Here is a 9,233-nt window from a genome sequence, read left to right as displayed (position 1 = left end):
CAACTAGCTGGATCTGTCTTTGTGTATCAGTTTAGAGCATGGGTGGTAGCAGAATCTTAGACAAACATCTTAGAAAGGTATCCATCTTATCACAACATCTTTTCCTTCTAAACCTAGTAATAAAAATATTTTAATGAAATAATCATTTTCAGCATTTGCAATGAGAACACAGGAAGAAAAAAAAATTTCCAAAGCTTTGCTAGCTTCTTTTTAAAAATTATTCTTTTTATTATTATTTTTTTACTATGCCTGAACCCATTTTAAAATATGATTCTGAGAGCCAGAAAATGTCAATAAATTTCAGTTTCTTAGTCCAACTTTGATTTTTTTAGTATCAGAGAGAATTATTGAAAAGATTTAAAGAGAAAACATTTATGTTTTCTGTTTAAATGATAAAAAATATCATTCCTAGAAAGATTCACCTTTGATCAAATAATTAAGCAAGTTGATTTCAAAATCGGTGTAAAAATGTTTTTTATTTTTACCTTGGATCTTCTGTGAAGTATTTCAAATAACTTCAAGTAGAGAAAGACGTACATAATGGGAAAAAGTATAAGTAGAGAAATAAAGAAGGAAGGGGAAAAGACAGAGTAGATGAAGAATTAGGGATGAATGGAAATTGCTCAGGACTTTGGAAATACTTATTTGCTATCGTTGAAACTTAAATTTGTCTTTGAGCTTCTTGGTAGCCACAGTGAAAATGGAGACATGGTCACTTACATCATTTTGTTAATCAGAAAGAAGGTACTGCCTCAGTTCCTTAAGGGATGAACATCTATTTCTAACATTAGGCTATGATGCTGGTTCTCAGCTGAGGATAATGTTCTCCTTTAGGGACATTTGGCAATGTCTGAAGACATTTTTGGTTGTCACAACCCAGGGAGGTATTGTTGGCATCTAGTGGTGGAGGCCAGGGATGCTGCGAAACACCCTGCAGTGCACCAGATGACCCCTACAACAAAGAATTATCTGGCCCAAAGTTCAATAAGCCAAGGTTGAGAAACCCGGGGTTAGAAAATCAGTTTATTGTGTGGATGTCCCTAATGTTGTCTATGAGGTTCCCATAGCCTGTGGAATTGGAACAAGGCAAAATTGAATTTAAATCCCTGTTTCTCGACTTACCAGCTGTGTAAGTTTTGGCACATTAGTTAACCTCCCTAAGTCTCCTGTCCTGGAGACAATTGTAGAAACCTTACGGTGCTGTTATAAGGATTAGCAGGAATAACCTTTATAGCACATCTAGCACAGGACTTGGCACATTGTAAAAACTCAATGAATGTCAACCTTTAAAATGGTCCCACAGGCAGAGAGGGTAGCAGTAGAGTGTTACTCCTTACAGTAATGGTTTGGGAGGGGAATGTAGGATGAAGCTGTGTTGAGATGTTTCATCTATGGATAGACTTGAGAAGGCCTATAAATGTGGTTGAACTGCATGTAATGATCTACCATCAAAACCACCAATGTGACAGTGTGAGACTGAACTCCCTGGTGAGAGTTCATCGTGCTGTTATTGGGAGTTGTCGATTGAGAGCTGCTCTTAATTCTCTAGGAATCAGACAGGCAGGTGGCAGAACACATATTAAGTACTTAACTGCTTGGTGCCTTTGCCTGGTGCCAAGGTGTCTGCACAGATAGTCTCGGTAGACTCATGATCTAATACAAACGAGACAGAGCCAGGCCATACTCCACCTTCTGGAAACATACTCAGGGGTCACTCTGTCAGAATTTACATCTCTTCTGAAAACAACAACAACAAAGAAATCTGTAATTCCAAAGTGAAAACAAACAAACAAAATCAGTAGTTTTGCTACTATTTTAACTTAAAATAGGTCACTTTGTTAAGTGCAGTATGGCTGGCTCCTGAAACCAATTCCAGAATTTCCATAGCTGAATGCAGTAGAAGTGCATTTTCACACATGCAACAGACCAGTCTTGGTGTTCATGGTAAGCATGTGGATTACTTTATTCCAGGAGGTGTTTCGAGATCTAAGGTTGCTTCTGGCTTCTGGCTCCACCATACACTGCCTCAGATTCCTCCGTTTCTAGCAAGAAAAAGAGACAAGAGAGAAGACATATGGGCTCCATAAAACCCCTCTCTGAATGGGGCTCATGTCATATCTGCTCACATGTCAAGGGCCAGAACACGTCATCCGGCCGTTTCTGGATGCAAGGCTAGGAAGCAGAGCCCTGGCTGGCCGGATGCCACCACGTGGAAGGGGAGAGCAAAGTTTAGTGGACAGTATACCCTCTACCACCACCAGATGCTCATGTGGTTTTGTTAATCAACTTCTGCTTGGCAAAGCATTTCCATTTTGAAAGCGAGGATAAAATACATGAGATTCAGTTCAGCCCTTTTCAGCAGTAGGAAAAATGTAAAAAGTGGACATGTGACAAGTTTGATAGACTGGTAAAACTCTGAAAAGGCCATTATTCAAATATTTATGGATCCTTTTAGCTAATGGATTCAAATTTATGATGCTGCACTTGTCAACAATATTGCAACAACATTAAAGGCTGAGCCGTTCCGTCCCTTCTAACCCTGAGGCCTCTCTTCTCCACAGCAGATGGGCAGCTGTTCTCAATGAAAATGGAACACTCGTGCTCACCGTGTACTTCTGAGACCCACTGCACGTTGTGTGGCAGCCCCTAAGCTGTGCTTCAGGGAGGGAGCTGACATGTTATGAGATGTCCAGGACTAGGCTAAGGCATCCACTTATCCAAAGAAGAAAGAACAGCAATATGGCGTGGCCACAGACACCTTGCACAGCAGGTAGATTATTACAATCAAAATTGAAGAGTAAACCATGATTTATGACAAGAAGCACTGCCTCTCATCCACCAGGGCATTTGAGTCAATAGTACAGAATATCTGCTACAATTTTTGGTGTTAATATATTAACGAATATACTAGATCATGGGTAGTGGTCGTGAAGTGACAAATAGGAGAGTTAAATAGTATTTGTGGAAAAACAGACCTTGTAGAGAAGTTTGTAAGTAAGCATACACGTTTGGGAATATTTTATATTTGGCTTAAATAAAAAATATTGAGTCAATAGAATTAAATAAAGTCTCAGTGAGTGTAATATTTTGAGATGCAAGACTTTTAAAGGGGAAGAGGCTCTATAGTTGGGATATTCTGATAATCAACAGAGAGAAGGAGAAACCAAGGAGGCTTGAGAAGAGTTTGTTCAGAGAACACAGAACAGAATTGGATGTGTTTGTGTGTTGGGAAGGGTGGGAGAGCCTCACAGGGGCCTAGGGAAGACTTTATAGCTGGGATTTTTGTGTCTGTGTGTGGGATGAGGCCTGAATTCCGCAGGGTGAGCAGGAGCTAGAAATAAGCTTGTTGCATAAAGTCTAAAGCCACCAATTAGTAGTAAAAGGAGAACTCAGGAAACTCCCCCACTTGCCAACCTTAAGGAAATTTACTGTTTACCCAGTGCTATGGATGGATGGAGCCAACCATAAGAAATCTACATCCCAAGCCTGCTTTGTGCCTGGGTGTGGAGTCCACTAACTATTGGATATGAACCCCCATGAGAAATCAACACACAAAAAGTGACAGAATTAGTTCCCCCATAACCATTGATAATAGAACTTCCTAAAAAAGATTTAATATGTTAAAATATTCACAGCGATGAAGCCATATATAGAATTTGTAATCAAAGTTTATGAAAAGCAGTGGAGCTTAGTTAAAAAAAAAAAACTAACAGAAATTCTAGAAATTATACATGACTATAGTTAGTCATTGTATAAGTTATCTAATGCTGTGGGATAAATTACTCCAAAAATAAACAGTTATTGTCTCATGGTTTTCTGGGTCAGGAAGTTGTAAGTGGCTTAGCTGAGAGATTCCAGCTCCTGGCCCTTCATGAAGTTACAGTCAAGATGTGGGTGGTGTGGACCTCTGCAGGGCCCCGTGGAACCGGGTGAAGGGCAGTCCCTTCCGGCCAGTCAAGGCTGTGGCCGTGGACCTGTTCCCGCAGACCCCACCCTGTGAGATGCTCATCCTGTTCCAGAGAGTGGAGCACCCCAATGGCGTGGGGGCCCTGGAGCCCCAGGATCCTCCAGTCCAGCCCCGACCAGGGCCCCCAGGTGACACCCACCAGAAACCAGGGCCTCCCCCGCTGCTTAGTCCTCTGGGGCAGCGGAAACCAGCCCTTCCAGAAGAGCACCCAGACTGCATCACGGGCAGAATCCAGGGGCTCCCCAAGTCCTTGCCCTGCCCCGCCTGGCATAGTCAGGCAGCAGCCACAGAGGGTACGAGACCCCTGTCCCTGTGGGCTCCTGTGGCCTGCTCCCCCCTCACCCCCCAAACGGGCCACAAGGGCTGGAATAAACAAGTGCCAAACTACCAAAAGAAAAAAAAGCTGTGGTTGGGCCTGCGTTTGGAAGGTGCCCCTTCTACGTTGGGTCACTCACATGGCTGGCAAGTTGGTTCTGGTTGTTTGTGGGAGGACTCAGCTCCTCGTGCCATGGGTCTCTCCACAGGCTGCTTGAGTGTCCTCGCAGTAGGGTGACCTGCTTCCCTCAGAGTGACAATCCAAACGATAACCCAAAACTAGCAGTGACTCAGCTTTCCTCAGAAGTCGCACATCATCACTTCCTCCACTTCTTACTGGGTACAAATGAATCACTAAGTCTGGCCCTCATTCAAGATGAGGAAAATTAGGTTCCAGGTTTTGAGGCAAGAAATGTTAAAGAATTTGTAAACATTTTAGAACCACTACTTTTACTGAAGTAAAGAGATGTTCGTTTGTAAGTGCAGTGGTTATCTTTTGGTGAAGGGTTAAATGTGACTTTTTTTTTTTTTACTCTTTTTTGTTTTTTCCAAATATCAACAATAAAAATGTTTCATGTTTATTAATGTTTTTAGAATTTAAAAATATTTAATTCTACTGGGGCCCTGGAGCCCCAGGATCCTCCAGTCCAGCCCCGACCAGGGCCCCCAGGTGACACCCACCAGAAACCAGGGCCTCCCCCGCTGCTTAGTCCTCTGGGGCAGCGGAAACCAGCCCTTCCAGAAGAGCACCCAGACTGCATCACGGGCAGAATCCAGGGGCTCCCCAAGTCCTTGCCCTGCCCCGCCTGGCATAGTCAGGCAGCAGCCACAGAGGGTACGAGACCCCTGTCCCTGTGGGCTCCTGTGGCCTGCTCCCCCCTCACCCCCCAAACGGGCCACAAGGGCTGGAATAAACAAGTGCCAAACTACCAAAAGAAAAAAAAGCTGTGGTTGGGCCTGCGTTTGGAAGGTGCCCCTTCTACGTTGGGTCACTCACATGGCTGGCAAGTTGGTTCTGGTTGTTTGTGGGAGGACTCAGCTCCTCGTGCCATGGGTCTCTCCACAGGCTGCTTGAGTGTCCTCGCAGTAGGGTGACCTGCTTCCCTCAGAGTGACAATCCAAACGATAACCCAAAACTAGCAGTGACTCAGCTTTCCTCAGAAGTCGCACATCATCACTTCCTCCACTTCTTACTGGGTACAAATGAATCACTAAGTCTGGCCCTCATTCAAGATGAGGAAAATTAGGTTCCAGGTTTTGAGGCAAGAAATGTTAAAGAATTTGTAAACATTTTAGAACCACTACTTTTACTGAAGTAAAGAGATGTTCGTTTGTAAGTGCAGTGGTTATCTTTTGGTGAAGGGTTAAATGTGACTTTTTTTTTTTTTTACTCTTTTTTGTTTTTTCCAAATATCAACAATAAAAATGTTTCATGTTTATTAATGTTTTTAGAATTTAAAAATATTTAATTCTACAATAAAATATTTTAACTTAGAATTATATAATATTACATTTATATATAATTACATAATATAAGACATATTATATTAGATATAATATATATTATAATGAGAAATAATAAAAATATATATGAATATATTAAGGGTCAGAATTGTTACTATTTGGGGGCACTTCCTCTGTGCCAGGCAATGTTCTTACTCCTTTAAGATATTAATTAATTTACCACTACAGTAACTCTATGAAGTAGGTACTATTTTTATCCCTTACTATTTTTTTTTTTTTTTTTTTTTTTCCCGTACCGGGGCACGAACCCGTGTCCCCTGCATCGGCAGGCGGACTCCCAACCACTGCGCCACCAGGGAAGCCCATCCCTTACTATTTTTAAAGGGAAAAGTAAAGCACAGTTGGTAAATATGTCTGGAAAAGAGCCACAGTTCTTTCTACATCTGGAGTCCTGTGCAAAAAACTTTTGTCATGCACTGAGATTTGTAAAGCATCTCCCAAAGTTCAGTGCAGTGTCCAACATTTAATGATGTCATCTAATTCTGCTTTCTGTTTTTTGTAAGGCTGCTTCCTGTCTTCTCCTTTGTGGAATAATAAAGTGTTCAGGTGCACAGTGGGGATGGTATTAATTACCATCAGCCCAGTGTGAAGAAGTCTTAGAATTTCCTGAAAAGGCAACTGAGAAAGTTTACTATGTTTATAAGGGCTCCCTGATCAGGTTCAATCTTTCAGAGATTAAACATATTGAAATGCGCAAAAGAATTTGTAATTATTTATTTCTCTAAACAGGCAGAATAATTTAAAAAACAACAGTGCTGGGCTTCCCTGGTGGCGCAGTGGTTGAGAGTCCACCTGCCGGTGCAGGGGACACGGGTTCGTGCCCCGGTCCGGGAAGATCCCACATGCTGCGGAGCGGCTGGGCCCGTGAGCCATGGCCGCTGAGCCTGCACGTCCCAAGCATGTGCTCTGCAACGGGAGAGGCCACAACAGTGGGAGGCCCGAGTACCGCAAAAAAAATAAAACAACAGTGCTACGTTAGCTAGGAATCCCTTTTTCCTCTTGTTATGTTGACTACAAAATGAAACACCCTTGTTTTCCTGTTCTCTGAGTCTAATACCAATGCCACTTGATTGGCATCTAATACTCACCTGAGGGTTAGGCAGGAAAAAGATAAATAATTTATTCATTTGACATACACTTCCTAAGCTCTACCATGTGCCTGGCACTGTGCTAGGCACTGGGTATACAGAGAAAATAAGACAAATGTGGTCCCTTCCCTCATGGAATTTATTATAGTCAAACAAAATATCGGTAGAGGTTATAAACCAGACAGAACAAGTGTGAATACTCAGGACAGCACTCAGCTCTTCAGGCGTCCAGAGCATACCAGATACACCGTGTCTGCGACTAGAAGGAATGCCGTTTGACTTGTGATCGAGCTGCGGCACGCGAGATTAGAATTCTGCCCTCTTTTATGTTATTTTGTTTGTATTTTAATAAGCATATCCGCTTTGCGCGTCTTCTTTCCTGATGATTAGGAAACATTTCTATCGATATGTGAAAATCTTATATTTTACTGTTAAGAGGAGAATTCACAACACAACATATAGTATAATCTAAACTGTGCAAAAGAATGCTTAGGCAAAGACCACCTAGGAACACACTAAAATATGTAAACGTATTTTCAGATGACAGTACTTATGATCGTTGAATTTTCTTCCTCATAATTCTCTGTATTTCAAACAAATTTGTTTTAAAGGAGACCTGTATACTTGACTTACTTTTTAGTAAAGTACGTTGTTGGGTAGATGCCAGGTAACACATGGTGGTTTTCTCTCTTTTGACAAAAGGATTTTGGTTAGAAAATACGTGCATGTGCTAAGGATGATTTCCTATGTTCATGCGTGATTCCAGGGCAGGCAATGTGGCAGAATCAATGGCAAATTGAACACTGCACTGAATTAAAACAGGAATGTGAAACAGAAGTTGGGCCAATGCAAAGGTGATTGCAAAGAGGCGAGAGAGGATGATGGGATTTGAGAGAGGAGGGTTCAGTGTTTGACATATTGAAAGATCATTGTGTGAGTTCAGAGAGTGGTCATGATATGGAGAGAAGTTTGGATAGGGAGCTTCATAAATAAGTAATAGCCACCGAGGGTTTCGACAGTTTCATATTTAAAGAGATATTTATGAACTGTTGCAGGACTTGGAGAGGCTCTCTGCTTCTCTCTTCCCCTCTCATTACAGCTGAAGGGAAGAAATGAGGTCTGAAGAAAAATGCAGACACCCTCAGAACCGCATATGACCTGTTCATTAAAAGCGAATGTAAGAGTTAGCACAAGTTTATACGGAAACGCTCACTTTTTATCTCTACCTCCAATAACTGCTTCAGAAAGGCATCCCAAACGGGGTGCAGCTAAAAGGTAATGCATCCTGTCATGGAGTGCTTTTGATTCAGAAGCTGTGTGAGGCATTTCGATGAGGACTGCACACACCCAAGCACAAAACCCTTCTCTGCTTCAGGATTCAGAGTTGTTTATGAAAGAGACGAAGTGTAAATGCAGAATGCAGCTATTACCGTATTTGCATGTTTTGTTTCACTTTGTTTATTTTTAAATTAAGGCTCGTTGACAGCCACCCTGAGGGTTATTGCAGTACACGGTTATTCACTATTTCTGCATCTGTGCATTACCTGAGACTTCCCAGAGTGCAATCTGTAGACATACACGAGCCTCTGGGAGTGTGAACACAGTCGTACGTGTGTACGCACATTCGCGTGTGCGAAGTGAGATTATATATATAGCATAAATTTAGGAGTATAAGCCTTAAAGTCACAGAGAACTGACTTCAGTTTCCCTATCCATAAAGTGCAAATAGTGATTCCCTCCACACTGGATTGCTGTCAGGATTAAATAAGATAGGATACGTAAATAATTTAGAGTGTTACTTGGCATGTAGTAGGCATTCAGTACATAATATCTGTTATTACTTCTGACTTTATATAGATATATATCAATACAAACAACTGCTAATAACTATGAAAATTGTGGTAAGATCTGCATTTTAAGTGTATTCTTTTTATCTGCATTCTAATTCCAAGGCGAGCAGATCACTTATCAATATTTACATTGATTTCTCTCCCCAAATTTCCTTCAACCCATTTTATAGAATGAGAATTCTCTCTCTCAACTTCCCTGACACATGATTCACATTCCATGTTGAGGAAGGCAAGGAGAGTCCAGAAGGAAGATGACTCTCTTTCTTAGATCTGACAACCTTTCTTTATTCCCTTAAGGAGGGGAGAATTTGCCTAACCCAGTTGTGCAAACATCCATCTCTGCCCCAGCCTGTTGCAGTGGATGTATTGTAATCCCTCTTCTTGGGCATTCAAGACACTTGTATTTCATAATCAGTTATCAGCAGACAGGTGTCTTAGAAAAGCTCCTTGGCTTGAAATTGTCTGTTCCATCATCCTGTCCATGGAATA

At 41.8% G+C, this 9,233-nt stretch overlaps 1 long non-coding RNA gene across 1 annotated transcript; it reads right to left on the bottom strand.

The window, feature by feature from the left end:
• Positions 1-1,268: 1,268 nt before the first annotated feature.
• LOC112403060 (uncharacterized) lies at positions 1,269-4,527 on the bottom strand. Its single transcript, XR_003003832.1, has 3 exons — positions 4,423-4,527; positions 1,835-2,042; positions 1,269-1,737 (listed from the first exon to the last, which is right to left on the bottom strand). It is a non-coding gene; the product is annotated as an uncharacterized LOC112403060 (long non-coding RNA).
• Between the last annotated feature and the right edge of the window lie 4,706 nt (positions 4,528-9,233).

This window comes from Neophocaena asiaeorientalis, unplaced genomic scaffold (assembly GCF_003031525.2).
Source record: "Neophocaena asiaeorientalis asiaeorientalis breed wild unplaced genomic scaffold, Neophocaena_asiaeorientalis_V1.1 scaffold606, whole genome shotgun sequence".
In the NCBI taxonomy this organism is placed as follows: domain Eukaryota; kingdom Metazoa; phylum Chordata; class Mammalia; order Artiodactyla; family Phocoenidae; genus Neophocaena; species Neophocaena asiaeorientalis.
The sequence above is the reverse complement of the archived record's forward strand: the minus strand, read 5'-3'. Positions and strand labels throughout refer to the sequence as shown.